General features: G+C 41.1%; 1 non-coding gene across 1 annotated transcript; it reads right to left on the reverse strand.

Annotated features, from left to right (window-relative positions):
* Positions 1–2,064: 2,064 nt before the first annotated feature.
* Positions 2,065–2,169, reverse strand: LOC150040077 (U6 spliceosomal RNA). Its single transcript, XR_016534082.1, has one exon. It is a non-coding gene; the product is annotated as a U6 spliceosomal RNA (small nuclear RNA).
* Between the last annotated feature and the right edge of the window lie 15,364 nt (positions 2,170–17,533).

A 17,533-nucleotide genomic window follows, 5' to 3' on the forward strand; every position in this document is an offset into this window, starting at 1 on the left:
AGATAGCTTTACCACACAATTAAGACATGCTTTTGTTAAACTTAATTCTGGTAGTAAAGGAAAAAATGAGGAGTGAAGGAAGTTACAAAATGGTTGGATGGAGCCAGTCCTGGTGGATCACAACTATAATCCTAGCTACTCAGGAGGCTGACATCTGAAGATCAAGGTTCAAGTCCAGCCCAGGTACAAAAGAACATGAGACTTTTTTTAACTTTACTTATTATTGTAGGGGTAATGTATAGAGGGGTTACAGTTACATTCGCCATGTTGTAGGTGCATTAATTCTCACACATTTATACCCTGAGACACCTATATCCAATTAACCTCTAGAAAACTGGAAGTGTGGCTTGGCTCAAGGGTACCGTGGTAGCCTTGACCTGATGAGCTCAGGGACAACACCCAGGGTGAGTTTAAGCCCCATGACCCACAAAAATAAATCAATAAGAAGCTAATAGTAGAAATAGCCTTGATCCAGGTGCTGTTGGCTCATGCCTGTAATCCTAGCTATTATGGAGACCGAGATATGAGAATCAGGGTTCAAAGCCAGCCTAGGCACTAAAGACATCTGGGTCCTCGAATTGAGGAGCAGGGGTCAAGGCAAAAGACACTGGACCTTCCCATGGGCACTGAACCATGAGGCAGCCCCAGCCCAGGGAAGCCCAAAGCAGTGGCTGGGGTCAGTTTCCATTCCCTTTTGTCTCCCACCTATTGCTGACCATCGCTCAGCCTGTTTCTAGAGTGATATGGGATGGCTCTCCTGATGACTGACCTGATGAAATTGATTTATTAAATAAATCAAAATTTTTAAATTAATTTTTTTGACAGTATTGATTGAATTTAGGGCCTGAGCACTGTCCTTGAGCTTTCTCAAGGCTAGAGCTCCACCACTTCAGCCACAGTACAACTGGCTTTTTTTGGTGTGTATGTGGTACCGAGGAATTGAACCCAGGTCTTCATTTGTACAGGGCAAGGACTCTACCTCTAGGAAAAAAGTACTGGCCTTGCCTTTTCTTCAATAATTTCTTCAGCTGATTATTGAGTAGCTAGAATTGCAGTGTGAGTCATCACTCCTGGCTGGGATAGATCTCTTGTCTCCCTCATATCTAATATCCTGTGCTTCTCTCTTAAAGGCTTATTATGATTTTTTTGTCATGTGTGGGGCTTGACTCTGGATGTGGTCACAGTCCCAGAGCTCGTCAGCTCAAGGCAATCATCCTACCCTTGAGCCACAGTGCCAGATCTACATTTCTAGTTGTTAATTGGAAATAAGAATCTCATGGCCTTTAGTGCCCAGGCTGGCTTTGAACTATGATCGTCAGTTCTCAGCGTCCTGAGTAGCTAGAATTATAGGTGTGAGCTATCAGCCCCAGCTTATTATGATTTTTGATGATCCTTTACACACAACATGATCATGAAATATTGGGGAAGAAACTTTCATACATGATATTCAGTCCTTGAGTACATGGTTTCTCAATGGGTCTTTTTGCAAACCTGACCTATTCCACATAAAAATGGAGAACATAGAGCATATTTGAATATATCGACTTGAACTTCACAGCAAATATAATTATACAAACTAACAATTTCCTTCCTTAAAAGCAAATTCCTCGGGCCGGGAATTTAACCTAGTGTTTGAGTGCTTGCCTAGCATGCACGAAGACCCAGGTTTGATTCCTCGGTACCATATACATAGAAAAAAGCTGGATGTGGTGCTGTGGCTCAAGTTGTAGAGCTCTAGCCTTGAGAAGTCAAAGGACAGTGCTCAGGCCCTGAGCTCAAACCCAGGACTGGCCAAAAAAAACCCAACATTCCTCGGAGGCAAGCAGATCAGGCAAAAACTGGGATGCTTTCAAGACTATTTGTGCACTGTAATTTTCATTGTTCAAGGTAAAATTTTGGATATATTTTTAAAATATATTACTTCAGTAACATTGCTACCTTTCTCATGGTTTTTGTCCCCATTTCCTACCCCCACCCCTCCTAATCATCTTGTTGTCCTCCCTTCCCTAGTCTATTCCAAAGAAACAATGATATATATATATATATATATATATATATATATACAAAAATATGGAATGCTTCACGAATTTGGATGTCATCCTTGCACAGAAGCCATGGAAATCTTTCCTGTATCGTTCATTTTGGATATATTTATTCCTAAGTGTTTTACTGTTTATATTAGTGTAAACAAATTTGATTCCTGACATTATTTCTAAATTGTAAATTTCTCACATATGTCCAATTAACTTTTATCCAATTACTATATCCCATTATTTCATACTGAACTGTTATTGGCAAAGAGTTTCTAAATCAAAGATAAGGTTAGCTTTGGGAGCCACTGGCAACTGCCTGTCATCCTATATCCTCAGTGTGTTAAGTGCTTAGGTTCCACCCTGGCAGAGGTAGAGGCTGCTGGAACACTGTCTACAGCATGGCCCCACAGGCTCCAAGTTTCCACTGAGTCAACGCTGCGAGGGGGAGTCCCACCCCCAACACCAGTGATGGGCACCATGGAGCCACCAGGCTTGTGGTGCCCTCTTATACACTTGCTAGCAAACATCTGTATCCATGGAGATCTGCTTTCTTGTGGAGCTTTCCAGTCTCTCTGGTACAATCTGCTGGTTCCAACATTAGATCTCCCCCCTCCAGCCTCAATGGTGCATCCCCACTCTTCTGTTGGTCCCTCCACACCAACAGGGTGGTGAAAATGTGGCAGGGGTGGGTTGGGTGGTCGTCTACTGGTGTGCACTGGGAGCTGGTATGCAGAGTTCACTTGGCCCGGGACTCTGGGAACTCAGGATCAGATCCTAGCCTCCTCTGCTGCTGATGCTGCAGTAACGAATCCATCTCCTCTGGCTTTGCAGATACTGCTGTAGCCTCGCTGGTACCCAGCTTCCCGGGTCTGGGGCTCCTCACATTCCTTGGCATGGGACTGAGGACGCCAAGACCTGCTTTACCCCAGCATCTCAGTATCCTCGGCACTGAAAAGATGTCCATGCTTTGACCACTGCACACTGTTCCACTTACGTCCCATGAGTTTCTTGCTTTTGAAATGCTAGGTCTTGTGTGCACACACCCATGTGTAAACCTGAGTGCAATCAGTGCCCACTGTCCTATGACATATGTCTGCATTGCCTACCAGCGTTGTGGGGAATCCACATTACTATGGATGACAGAAAAGTTATTCAAAACTGGCAGTGGGAACACGTGCCTGTAATCCTAGCTGCAAGGAGACTTCAGATCTGAAATATGGCAGGAGAGTCTTTGAGACATTTTTTTATTTTGCTAGTTCTGGCCTTTGAACGGAAAGCCTGAGCACAGGCCTTGAACTGTTCCCTTAGCTCTTTAGCTCAAGGATACTGCCCTACCCCTGGACACACAGCCCCATTTCTCATTTTCTAGTGATTAACTGGAGATAAGTGTCTCTCCTTCTTGGGCCAGGAGTTTGGCTTAGTGGTAAGAGGCTTGCCAATTATACACAAAGACCAAGTTTCTATTGCTTGGTACCACATATATAGAAAAATGCCAAAATGGTGCTGTGGCTGCAGGGGTAGAGCTCTAACCTGTAGAAAGCCCAAGGACAGTGCTCAGGCCTGGAGTTTCAAGGCCCAGGACTGCCAAAAAAAAGCGTCTCACGTTCTTTAATGCCTAGGCTGGATAGTAGCTAGGATTACAAGTGTCAGCCACTGTACCCAGTTCCATTTTCAATTTGATCAGAGGAACAAATGCCAGACTTTGGTGGATTATGCCTATAATGCTCTGCTTAGGAGACTGAGATCTGAGGATCTCAGTGCATTGTGTTTTTATCTCAACTACTTAGAAAGGGTAAAAAGAAAGATTGTGGTCCAAGCTGATCTGATCATACACATAAACCCTACTATAAAAATGAGTAAACAAAAAGAGAAGGGTATGCAGCTCAACTTGTATAGCACCTACCTAGCATGAGTGATGCCTCGAGTTTAAGCACTACAATAGAAAGGAGGGGAGATTGGGAGAAAAGAAAAATGGAGGAGTTATGATATAATCACATGCTGGAGCTATGTGAAACATTAAGTAAAGGGATTACACATGTTTTATATGAAAAGAGAACGGTGATTTTCTAAAAGGCAAATTGTAAAATATGGAATTCAGATTAAAATACATGTATAAGTGTTGTCTTTCTCTAAATTGATACTTACATGCCTGTTTAGTTTAAAAGCAGTTAATGATTTCAAAACATATAATACAAGAGTGATTAGAAATGAATCATTGTTTTCTCACCACTTTTTTTCTGCTACATTCCTTATTTACAAATTTCAAAGAACTATTCTTGATGATATTTGTTATTTGTTAATTTAATCTTTCATCCTGAGTCAATAGTCTATTGTGCTCACTGTTTATGTTTGTGATCTTTCTTTTCCCTTCAGTCTTGGGGCTAGAATTCAGGGCCTGGGTGCTCAAGGGTAACACACTACCACTTTGATCCACTTTGCCACTTCTGGTTTTTGAGTACTTCACAAGAGGTAAGAGTCTCACAGTGTCTTTTCTGCCTGGACTGGCTTTGAACCATGATCCTACAGGTGTGAGCCACTGGCGTTTGGCTGAACTCATTTACTTTACCTATTAGGTCTGTATAATCATAGCCCCCAAATACCCGCAAAGTAAGATGCAAAATTAGCTTTAAGTAAAAATCATCTGAGGATGCTGTCAGCTTTTATGCTCAAGGCTAGCACTCTACTACTCTGAGCCACAGTGCCACTACTGGTTTCCTGGTGGTTTATTAGAGATAAGGAATCTCATGGACTTTCTTGCCCAGACTATCTTTGAACCTTAATCATCAGACTTCAGATTCCTGAATTGCTAGGATTATAGCACCAATAGTTGAAGAGACATATTCAGTGTATGTCTTGTGTTTCTTTGTGGAAGATCAGACAAATGTAAGTATATGGTATTTTTTCTGAGTTATCCAGTCTGTCTCATTGATTTTTGGGGTGTATTTTTGTGCCAGTACCAGCTTGTTTATGTTAGTATGGATCTGTAGCACGATGCATTATTTTCACATGTACTGTGAAAGAGGGATCACTTGACAGTGGTACCTGTCACATGTATGGCAGCATGTCCAGTTCCATGAATACCACTCAGTAACACCTCCTACCCAGTATCTTAGATGATATGATTCCTTTTGTTTTATCATCCTAAACTTAAGTGCTAAAAGACTCATAGGGTCACTCAGAGAGTACTTCAGAGGAAGTATCATTATGAGAGGTGACAGTTTCATGAATGTAACTTCTCCAGAAATTTCAAGGGAAAAGACATGGAGTGGAAGAGAGAGAATTAACAGTCTTTACTTTAGGCTAATGTGTGGGCTTGTATCTGAGAATTTAATAGAAAAACAAATATAAAAAGTATAAAGACAGAAAAAATTGTGAGTACATATATAAAGGAAACTCAATTACAGAGTTACAAGTGCTATCAGAAAAGAACTCACTTGTTACCCAGAATAGCCTAGCCTGTTCTCCCAGTTATATTTCTGGAGTAGCTGACAGGCACACCCTACTATGCCCAGTGTTTTCTGTAGAAAATGGGATTTCACAAGGTGTGTTTTCCTATGCAGGGCCAGAGGCATGATATTTTTACTCTTATATGTTCTTGAGTGCATATAAGAACACATGACATTGATTCAGATACATCTTTATTTTCCATTAGCCAAGTATGTGTATTTGCTCTGGATGACACAACAAAGTGATTTCAAGGGGAATCTGATATTTCAGTTATAAACACTTAACAATGTCCTCGTTCTATTGTCAGCAAAGTGTGCAGAAAGTCCATGGCACAGTCAGACAAAATGTTTTCTGCAGGAGGAGAGGAATGGTGACAAGGAAGGCATTGATGTAACCTAGGAATGGCTCCTTTCAGCACAGTCCAGGACAGAACATAGGCCTACCTGCGGAATTCAGGATTCAAAAGACAAGGTATGACTTTTACTTTGTCTATGTGTACATATTGTGCAGTGGGAAAGGGCATTTGGCCTCCAGTTTGTCTTTAGGTAGGTCTTATGTGAGAAGCAGAATAGGTCATTGGGCCCTGAGCAGTGACCCTACCTCCTTCACAATGGAATGGAACCCTGAACTCTGGTAGCCAGGAACTATAACTGACATTCTGGTCAAGCCAACTCACTTGGCCTGTGACTCTGGAAGGGGAAATATGTTCTCATGCTGTAGGAGACTGTCAGGAGATGCGGGCCTCAGGAAATTGGGAAATGGATGTGTCTCTCAAGCCTGCAAAGGTTGGAACCGTGCCCAGCCACCAGTTCAACACCTCAATCTATTTTCCACCAAGAAATCAATGGAAACACAAGGCAGCTCAGGTGAAGTATAGTCTAGATACCTTCTTCTTCTGTGCTTTTCTGTGCCAATAATGATAGAATATTTTCTGTATGGTTTTCAGTCTACTCTCTCACAATTTGAAATGTGCTCCCATTTCCAATTTAAAAGATACTTTGTCTTTACCCCTTAGAGTGACAATGACTCAGGGGGGACTATGAATGTACCCTGTAACGTGTGGAGCCTGGAGGCAGGACCGCTGGAGATACTGCTGATGACCGTGGTCCCTGCCCATCTGAAAGGCGATCTTGTCTTTCTTTGAAACTTTCTGAATAATTATAGACACTGGGACAATGGATAAAGTGCTAGCCATTTTGGTAAGAAAGTGACAATTCCTTCCTCAAGCTCAGGGCTACTTAGCCTTTCCTGGCTGGGACTTGGGAATACTCGGCATCTCAGAGCCTGTGTGTTACCCTTGGGGTGTTCTATTGGGAATGTGGGATAACACACCTGCACACCTTGTCTGATTTCCTATACCTGGCCACCCAGAACATGTCATTACGCTCAGAAGCTACAGAAGCCTCAGAAGTCTACTTAATGAGAGGCTATGATCAGAGGCACAAGACCTTGGCACACAAATTCAGCCTTCACATGGATGAAGCCTAGGAAACCAAATTTCCAATTAGTTAAGGTTTCAAAAGCAATCTTGGAGGCCTGTGCAGTAATGTAGACAGAGAACAGCTAGGAGGAGGGTGGACTGACGACCCTGTGTCTACTGAACCACCAGGAAAGGAGCTATTGGGCGTCCTCATTTACAGATATATGAGGCATATTTTTTTTGGTTCTGATCCTTTGCCTTGAATGCAGGACCTGTTTTTTGTCTCTGATTTTGGTGGTGCAGTGATGGAGTGTTCATCACTTGAGCCACAGCTCCCTTTTGTGCTGTTTGCTGGTTAATGGAGATAAGTCTCAAGGAAATTTCTTTCACAGGCTGGTGTTGAACTCTGTTCTTTAGAGCACAACCTCCCAAATAGCTAGGATTATAGGCACAAGCCAATGTCACCATGCAGAGCATTTATTTTGGACACATTCGTTCAAACCTCTTCAATTTTTTAGAGAAAAGTATAGATTTATCCCACGTGCCTTCTTGTTATGTATTATCAACTGTGATTTAGCCAACCCCATAGATGTCCTCTTAGTTCTGAAAAAGAGAGCCAGAGGGTGACTTTCTCTTCCTCTTCCTAATCAGGTACAAATCGCTCTGGCCTAACTGTAAAGAAGATGAGCGAGTGAAGAATTAAGTGGGCTTTGGGTCCAAAGAAAGGGCTGTCCTTGAAACTGGATCTTTGGACTTTCTGACTCCAAGTGCAAATTTCTACTTTGTGAATCACCAACTGTGATTTGCAGTATGGGATTGAGGCTTGGGACTTGAGTGAATGTCAGAGCACACACTTGTGGGTGTGCTTCTGGTCTCAGGGATGACAGGGAGGGCTCTGTGCAGAAAGTCTACAATCAGTTTTAAAATTGACTCTCGATGAAATTTTGAAGACTTGTATTCTAGAAGTTTCTAGAATTGAGTGGTGAAGATCATTCTGTTTGTAGGAATGTCTATTTGTTTCACAAGTTGCATGTGTGCATCTAAGATGCAGCCTCTGCATGGGAGTCGAGTGAGATAGGGGCATTAGTGGGGAGGTTCTGAGCATAGGGAGGGTGGCTGCTCACTCTCCTGTCATCAATCTTCCCAAAGCACCCTTTGTTCCATCTTCATGATGTGGGTGGACTTTTCTCCTGATGATTTCTATGATCGCAAGAACAGACACACCCTGAATGAACTCATGTTCTAGGTGATGCTCAACATGCACTCCTCGGACCTGTTCCTCCATTTACACATTCTCCTTCAGCAGCTGGAAGAACCTGTGACCTATCAGATCAATTACAAGGCGAGGAAGTCCTTGTGTGTGCGCTTGACAGCATGTGAGTATGGATAGAACCAGGTCCCTAGGGAAACTCCTCCCAGGCTGGTGATTGTCCTTATTACTACCAGTTTGGCACAATGGCCTTTTATGGGTATTCTCTTCCAGGTAATGTGTGTTCTCTTTTAGAAAGAATACAGGCATGGCCACTTATTAAATACACCCTACTTCCTCATCCATGTTCAGTCCAAATTCACATTCTACAGCTTTCCCCATTAGGTTCTCATGGCATTTGTGTCACCCCAGAACTTCTCTAATAATCATGTATTTCTTTCCATTCTCAGATTTGGGCCTACAGAATGCAATCACACCAGAACTCGTGACCTAGTAGCCACCAGTGATGTGTGTGGGACTGTGACAGATGGAGATCTGGAGCCATCACTGCTGTATGAAGCCTGTGGATGGCATGCAGTTTTTCATTTGTAGAAAGGCCTAACTCAGTTTTGAATTGTATGGACACCCAACTTGTTCTTAAGCCCAAATGTGACAGAATGACCCAAAGATACTTCTGAAGAAGAACTAGCAGTATTTCTTCCATTTATTTTAACCCTGCCTAGATCTGCCACAAACAGTTCAAATTGGCAAACCTCTTGGTTAGCAGGATCAACCAACCCCTGTGTGATTAATGGAAAATTTCTCCATTCTTAAATTTACTAAACTGTATAAATGTCGGGAAGAGCACTTGTCTTTCCTAAGTTGGTAGATACTATTGTGGATCCAGAATTAGCCTTTCTGCCTGCAGGCAACTTTGAGCCTGTCTCCTCCCCAACCCTGCTCCTGACAAATATTTTATTATTGATTGATGTCTAATGTTTATATCATAAATTGTTTTAATTTTATTAAAATTTCGGTGTTCAAATTCTTGAATACAAATCAGTTTTGTTTTTTTCCATATATTTTTATTGTAATTAATAGAAGGTTTATATTATATTTGCCAGATAAAAGGTGCATTACTTCACATACTTTGATAACCTTTCTTTTTTTCATATATTTATTATTGTAATTAATAGAAGGGTTACATGATATTTGCCAGATAGATGGTGCATTAATTCCCATACATTGATACTCTTTTACGTGTCTTGGTCCCCATTTGCCTCCCCCCCAGCCCTACCCCTCATCTTGTTTCCCCCCTTCCCTATCAAATTTCAAATAACCAAATACAAGTAAATTCAATATATCAGATAACAAAGTTAGATACTATAACAATATGAGATAACCAAGGGACAGCAAGAGAGATGAGAGATAACATAGTACCTTAAGAACAACAATCATTCATTATATGGCTTATGTTTCTATATCATAGATATCCTTTCATACTATATGGCCTTTTGTATCAAGGTTTTGCTCTGTTGCAAATCTCTGCTAGGAGAGCCAAAGGTTTCTACTGATTATGACAAATGAGGGAAACTATTGAGGCTAAGTTCTTTTGAGTCTGGCTTACTTCACTCAATATGATTTTTTCCAAGTCTTTCCATTTCCTAACAAATGGGGCAATGTCATTCTTTCTGACAACAGCATAGAATTCCATTGTGTACATATACCACGTCTTGTTGATCCACTCATCAACTGAGGGACATCTAGGTTGGTTCCATATGTTTGCTCTGGTAAATAGTGCTGCAATGAACATTGTTGTGCTAGTGGATTTAGTATGTCTTTGTTTCTGGATGACTGGATAAATGCCAAGTAGTGGAATTGGTGGGTCATGGGGGAGCTCTATGTTTAGTCTTTTGAGGAACCGTCATACTGCTTTCCATAGTAGTTGAATGAGTTTGCACCAAAATTGTAGAAGTGATCCCTCCTGGCCACATCCCCTCCCACATCTCTTGTTATTACTTTTCTTGATCCTAGCCATTCTAACTGTAGTGAGGTGGAATCTTAGAGGAATCTTAGAGCCAAAAAAAATAGAATGGAAGAAAGATAGCCTCTTCAACAAATGGTGCTGGCAGAACTGGTTAAACACCTGCAGAAAACTGAAGTTGGATCCTTCTTTGTCACCCTGCACTAGAATTAACTCCAAATGCATCAAAGACCTGGAGGTAAAAGCCGACACACTGAAAATTTTACAAGAAGGAATAGGACATACAGTAGACCTCCTTGGCACAGGTTGAAACTTTCTTAATAAGGACCAAGAATCACAACCAATCAGAGAAAGGCTGGATAAGTGGGACTGCATTAAACAGCAGAGCTTTTGTATGGGAAAGGACAAGGCTAGTAAACTAATTAGGAAGACTACAGAGTGGGAGAAGATCTTCACGGACCATACAACGGACAAAGGCCTCATATCTAAAATATATCAACAGGTCAAAAAATTAAATCAATCCCAAACTAATCTTCAAAGTAAATAGATAACCTTATGTCTTAGTACCCATTTCCCTCCACCCTACCCGCACCTCTCATCTTGTTTTCCCCTCTTCCTTGTCCAATTCAAAATAACCAAATACAAATATATCCAACGTATCAGATAACAAAGTGAAATAATGTAACAATATGAGATAACCAAGGGACAGCAAAAGTAATGAGAGATAACATAGTACACTCATTACAAGGCTTTTGTTTCTATATCCTAGAGGTCCTTTCATTTAGCATCATACTGTATGGCCTTATGTATATAGGTTTTGCTCTATTGCAAATCTCTCACCTATGGACAGATCAACCAGGCAAAAACTCAACAGAGGATCCTTAAAATTCAACAACTGTATAGACCAACTAAATCTAACAGATATCTGCATATTATTTCATCCTGCAACAACACAATATATGTTTTTTCAACAGCACATGCAACATTTTCCAAAATAGACCACATATTAGGGTACAAAACAAACCTAGGCAGATTCAGAAACACTGAAATTATTCCCTGCACTTTCTCAGTCCACAAAGGCATCAAACTGGAACTGAACAATCTCCACCAACGAAAACCCTGTAGCTCATGGAGATTGATCAACACATTGTTGAATCACCAATGGGTCATCAAGGAGATCAGAACAGAAATCCAACAGTTTATGAAATTTAACAAAAAGGAGCATACAAAATACCAGCTCCTTTGGGACACAGCAAAGGCAGTACTCAGAGGAAAATTTATAGCTCTGAGTGCCTACAATAACAAATTAGAAAATTCGCAAACCAACAATTTAATGTGTCACCTTAAGCACCTGGAAAAAGAGCAACAAACCAACCCTAATCCCAGTAGAAGAAAATAAATTATTAAAATCAAAGCAGAATTAAATGAATTGGAGTCCAAAAAACTATAGAAAGAATCAAGAAACAAGGAGTTGGTTCTTTGAAAAAATTAACAAAATTGACACACTCTTAGCAAATCTTATCCAAAAAAAGAAGGGAGCATACCGAAATAAGCAAAGTCACAGATGAGAATGGTAATATCAGGACAGAAATTACCAAGATCCTGATCATCACGAGGGAATACTTTTCAAACCTTTATTCCAACAAATTGGAGAATCTAGAAGAAATGGATGAATTTCTAGTTAATATTAACAAACACACGGAACCAAAAAGATCTAACCCAACTAAACAGGCCTATTTCAAGCACTGAAATAGAAATGGAAATAAGAGACCTTCCACCTAAGAAAAGCCTAGGGCCAGATGGATTCACAGCTGAATTCTATAAGGTCTTCAAAGCAGAGCTCACACCAATACTCCTCAAGCTCTTCAACGAAATTGAAAACGAAGGCTCTTTGCCAAACTCATTCTACGAAGCCAGTATAACTCTCATACCCAAACCAGACAGAGATTCATGAAAGAAAGAGAACTATAGACCCATTTCTTTGATGAATATTGATGCAAAACTCCTCAACAAAATACTGACCTACCGTTTACAACAACTTATCAAAAAAATCATACACTATGTCAAACAGGATTCATCACGGGGAGGCAAAGCTGGTTCAACATATGCAAATCAATTAATATAATTCAACACATCAACAGGATGTCTCAATAGATGCAGAAAAGGCATTGACAAGATCCAACATCCGTTTATGCTTAAAACTCTGTAGAACATTCCTCAGTATAATAAAGGCTCTGTATGACAAACCCACAGCTATTGTTATTTTTTCGCCAGTCCTGGGCTTGAACTCAGGGCCTCAGTATTGGTTGCCCTTGGGCTTTAAGGCTAGAACTGTACCACTTGAGCCACAGCATCACTTTCAGCTTTTTCTATGTATGTGGTAACAGGGAATCAAATCTGGGTCTTCATGCATGCTAGGCAAGCACTCAACCCCTAGGTCAAACTCCTGACCCCAACATTGTCCTTTTCCACATATCATCTGATGTCCCAGCATATAGGTCCTTCGTGAGGGGCCAGTGAGCTGCATTGGGGGAGTGAATCTGCTGCATTTACTGATGAATGCAGAGAGCCAAAGAATACAGGCAATGGAGGATGTAGACTGTGGTAAGATAGGACCCTTGATGTTGAGATTCTTAAGCTATATTTTACATAACAGGTGTCTCAAAGCTGGTCCTGCTTGAACCTCAAGCTCCCAGCTGTTCTTTGGGATAACTTCCCATTTCCATCCACCAAAGGAAAGGGTTGCTAAGTGAAGCACTTTGCCTCCAGTCAGGCAGACTTCTTTGTGCAAATATGAAAGAATTTGAAGTCATAGAGGTAAGTCTTTGCTACAATTTTATGCTGTAAGCTGCTCCTTTCCTTGGAGGTGCTCATAAAGATTTTCTAAGTGTGCATGAGGTATGACATGGACTGTTGATTTTCAAGATGTCACAATAGCTGATCTGGCGATCTGTTTGGAGAAAGGCCTGGAAAGAAGCTATCTGCACTCATCAGCTTTTTACACAGAACACTTGGGCTAGACTTTCATCTATACAAGAAGTCATTTTGGCTGATTTGCTTCCATTGAGATTGCTAACTTCAACCTCTAATATATGAGTAGATATGCTTTTATGTAAACAGATAAGAAAATCTGAGGTACTATTTTCAAGTAATGGTATTTGTGGTATTGATTTTATGGCAGGTGACACCCCTGGGATTTGTTTCACATTTTTTTCTTCTTTAGAATCAATAATATGTGTCAGAACGGAAAGGGATCCTGGTCATATGACCAGCTTTGTGAAGCTTCCCAGTTCGTAGCTTTGGGACACAGGGTCAAGGGTGAAAACTCAATGCAAGGTGGGCTGTGAGGGCCCGGAGTGTAGCTTATTGGTAGCATGAATGAAGCCTTGAATTTGATTCCCTGGTGCCACATACACAAAAAAAACAAAGTGGTGCTGTGGTTCAAGTGGTAGAGCACAATCCTTGAGAAATCTCAAGGCCAGTTCACAAGCCCTGAGTTAAAGCACCAGGAGTAGCAGAAAACAACCAACCCAAAAACCAAGCACATAACATGGGACATCATCCATTTCCTCTTGACCTCAGAGAATCTCAGGGACAGGCCGAAGGCCTAGCTTCAAGTTCCCAAACTGGCGCCAAAGAAAAATTCTCATTCCACCAGTTGTATTTTCTTCCGTTTTGCCAGATATGGGGCTTGAAGAAAGGGACTGGACACTCTTCCTGGCTTTCCTTCTACCACTTGATGTGTAGATCAATGGATCTATACATATATTTTTGCCTTTTAGTTGTTTTATAATGCTGGGCAAGGTGATTTTGAAATGTAATTCTCACAGACTTTTTTTGCCAGGCTCTTATTTTTTAAATTTGGTAGCCTCTGGCTCAAACTCAGATCCTGTGAACTTTCCTTGAGTTTGCTTTGGTGAAGGCTACCACTCTACTGCTTGAGCCATAGCTCCAAAGTTTAGCCTTGTTTATGCGGTAGTTATATATATATACACACTCATCTGTAGTGTTGCATCTGGTTGGTTTCCATCACTTGGCTATTGAGTAGTGCAGCAATGAACATAGTTGTGTAGGTTTCCTTATCATAACCCAGGTTATGATGCTCAGGGTAGATGCCTAGGATTGGCATGATTGATTCATAGGGAAGTTCTATTTTTAGTTTTTTCAGATATCTCCAAACTGCCTTCCAGTGGCTGTACTAACTTACATTCCTACCAGCAGTGCAGTAGGGTTCCTCTTCACATTCCCACCAGCAATTGTTGATGTCTGAAGTTCTCTATTGAGCCACATTCCTGTACCATGCCCAGACTGTCTTTATAGCATGAACCTGAGATTCAGCCTCTTAATAGACAGAAGTACACATGAGTGGCCCACAGGTCCCAGCTTCCACCATATATTTTTAATTTTTGTAAGTCATGTAAATTGAACTGTGGGCCTGGGCACTGTCTTTGAGCTGTTCAGCACAATGCTACTCCCATACCCTTCAAGACATAGTGCCACTTCTTGTTTTCTAGTGGGTAAATTGAGATGAGTCTCATGGACTTAGGCCAGTGCTGAGGCTCATGCCTGTAATCCTGGCTATGCAGGAGGCTGAGATTTAAGGATCAAGGTCCAAGCCAGCTGGGGCACAAAAGGACCAAAGACTCTTATCTCCAATTAACCACTAGAAAAAGGGAGGTGGGGCTTGGCTCAAGTGTAGGACAGTAACTTAAAGCTGAAGAGCTCAGGGACGGCACCCAGGCCAATTTCAATCCTGAAGACAAGCCCCCCCCCACACAAGAAAAAGTTCTCATGGACTTCAGTGAGACCCTCAGATCTCAGCCTCCTGATTAGCTAGGATTATAGGTGTGAGCCACAGAGCCTGGCTACACTACATATTTTTTGTAAATTATTTCTTTTTCTTTAATCATGAGGCTTAGACTCTGGGCCAGGGTGCTGTCTCTGAGCTCTTCAGCTCAAGGATACCACTCTATACCACTTCTGTTTTACTAGTGGTTGATAGTAGAGAAGAGTCCCTCTCTCTTTAGTGCCAGGGCTGGATTTGAACCTTGATCCTCAGATCTCCGCCTCCTATGATTAAAGGCATGAGACACCATGCCTGGCATATAACTGAAGTTATTAAAACTGTCAGATAAATAGAAATTTATTAATTAAAAAAAGTCCATGTTTTGTTCTGTGTGTTTCAATAGCTATAGTACAGTTTGATCTTGGCTCAACTGATCTGTAGTATTCAGAATGTTTTACAGTAGTTCACGTTTGCATTCCCCTAAGGATTAAAACCTTTAATAACTATTTTAGCCAAGTATCAGAATGGTATCTAACTTTGATATTCTATAGGGTGAACTACGTATTAGATAAGAGTAGTGTGAGGAAGACAAATCTCAGACAACACAGGTGTTTTAATCACCACTCATGAAATATTGCTTGTATCCTTATTTTATTTATTTCTGACAGGCTTGGAGCTTAAACTCATGACTTGGCCAATATCCTTGGGCTTTTTTAAGGTTAGTGCTTTACCATTTGAGCCCCAGGATCATTTCATTTTTCTATGTATGTGGTACCAAGGAATCAAACCTAAGGCTTTGTGATTGTTAGGAAGCACTTTACCACTAGGCCATGCTCCCAGGCACAGATTTTTATTTATATATTTTATGCCTTCCTAGTGGGTCCTGGGCTTCCATGTACTAGTCCAGCATGCTTGAACCACAGCTTTAGCCTTATTTGTTCTATCTACCTGCATATCAATCTATCTATTGATCTCTATCTGATATCTATCAGTCTGTCTCCTGAGTAGCTAGGATTAAAGGTATGAATCACTGGCACCTCACTCTGAGCTATCATTTTAAGGATACTTAATCCTGGCAGTAGCGGTGGGGATGGGATTTATTAAAGCATCTCCTTTACCTGCACACATTTGCATAGGAAAATCTTTACTTCAAGGATGGACAGACACTGGTTTAGAAGAAAGCAACATTTGTGGCCAGGAGTTTGTCCTGGTGGTAGAGTGCTTGCCTAGCATGCATCAAGACCCAGGTTTGCTTCCTTGTTACCACATGCATAGAAAAAAGCTGGAAGTGGTGCTGTGGCTCAAGTGATAGAGCTCTAGCTTTGAGGAAAGCCAATGAAAGTGCTCAAGCCCTAAGTTCAAGCCCCAGGATTGGCAAAAGAAAAAAGGCAACATCTGACTTTTATTGATCCTTTATTTAAAGGCATGCTAAATAAAAATGATGAATTTCATTATCTCTACACCCAAATGATATCAGTCTTAACTACAAGTACCATCAATAGGTGTCTAGAACAAAAGGAACAATCAGCTGGGTGCCAGGGTCTCATGCCAGTAATCCTAGCTACTCACAAGGCTGAGATCTGAGGATCGTGGTTCAAAGCTAGCCCAGACACTAAAGTCCGTGAGACTCTTACATCCAATTAACCACCAGAAAACAGGAAGTAGCACTGCGGATCAAATGTTAGAGCACAAATCTTGAGCTTAGGGACACCACCCAAGCCCACAATAAAACCCCAAAACCCACCACCCAAAAACAGAAAACAAAACTCTTCTTTCTTCTTTAACCTAAGAGAGTTTGGATTTGAGCATTGATATTCTCACACAAAATCATCTGATGAAATTAAGTATATTTGTTTTGTGTTCAACATCACAAGAGTAAGGAAAGAGCCTGTTACTTTCCTGATTTCATTCAAGTAATTGAAAACAAAAGGGAACCCTTGGATCCCCTCCCTCCACCACTGCAGAAATGACAGAATTTTGTTTTCATTTTGCTTTTTCTAATTTTTGTGTTCATGATTGCATACATGTGAGAAAGAACAACGTAATTTGATGACTGAAAGTTGATCAGACTGAACAGGAATATTTTACCATTCAATATGGGCCACTATTTAAGGGCTGTTTATAAAATGTACTTTGTAAAAAGTCAGTACTTTAAGGATTTGCTCATGAAATCAAAATCCTTGATTCATGGCTGTTTTCAGATCTATACACCACCTATTCTCAGGACTGAAGTCTTAGTGCAACCACTTGTATGTCCTTGCTTCCATTCCAATCTTCCTTTTATTTTTCCACCTCTACCAGGACTTAGGTGGTCCCTGGCTCATTGGAGGTGCCCTGCCTCTCCCTCTTGGCGTATCAAACTTTTCAGGATTCTGTTTAACATTCAGAGCTGAGAAAACTTTTTTTTTGGCCAGTCATAGGGCTCGAACTCAGGGCCTGAGCGCTGTCCTTGGATTTTTCTCATGGCTAGATCTTTACTACTTTAGCCACAGATCCACTCCCAGATTTTTTTCTATGTATGTGGTACCAGGCCTTTGAGCATGCTAGGCAAGCACTCGACAATAGGCCAAACTCCCGGCCCTGAGAAAGCTTTTATTTTTTTTTGCAGATTATGAAGACCTTTTTGATTTCTTTACTATACACCCTATTAGTGAGTACATGAGATTGTATTTCC

The sequence above is a fragment of the Megascapheus bottae genome, unplaced genomic scaffold, assembly GCF_031878675.1.
Source record: "Megascapheus bottae isolate mThoBot1 unplaced genomic scaffold, mThoBot2.hap1 HAP1_SCAFFOLD_48, whole genome shotgun sequence".
In the NCBI taxonomy this organism is placed as follows: domain Eukaryota; kingdom Metazoa; phylum Chordata; class Mammalia; order Rodentia; family Geomyidae; genus Megascapheus; species Megascapheus bottae.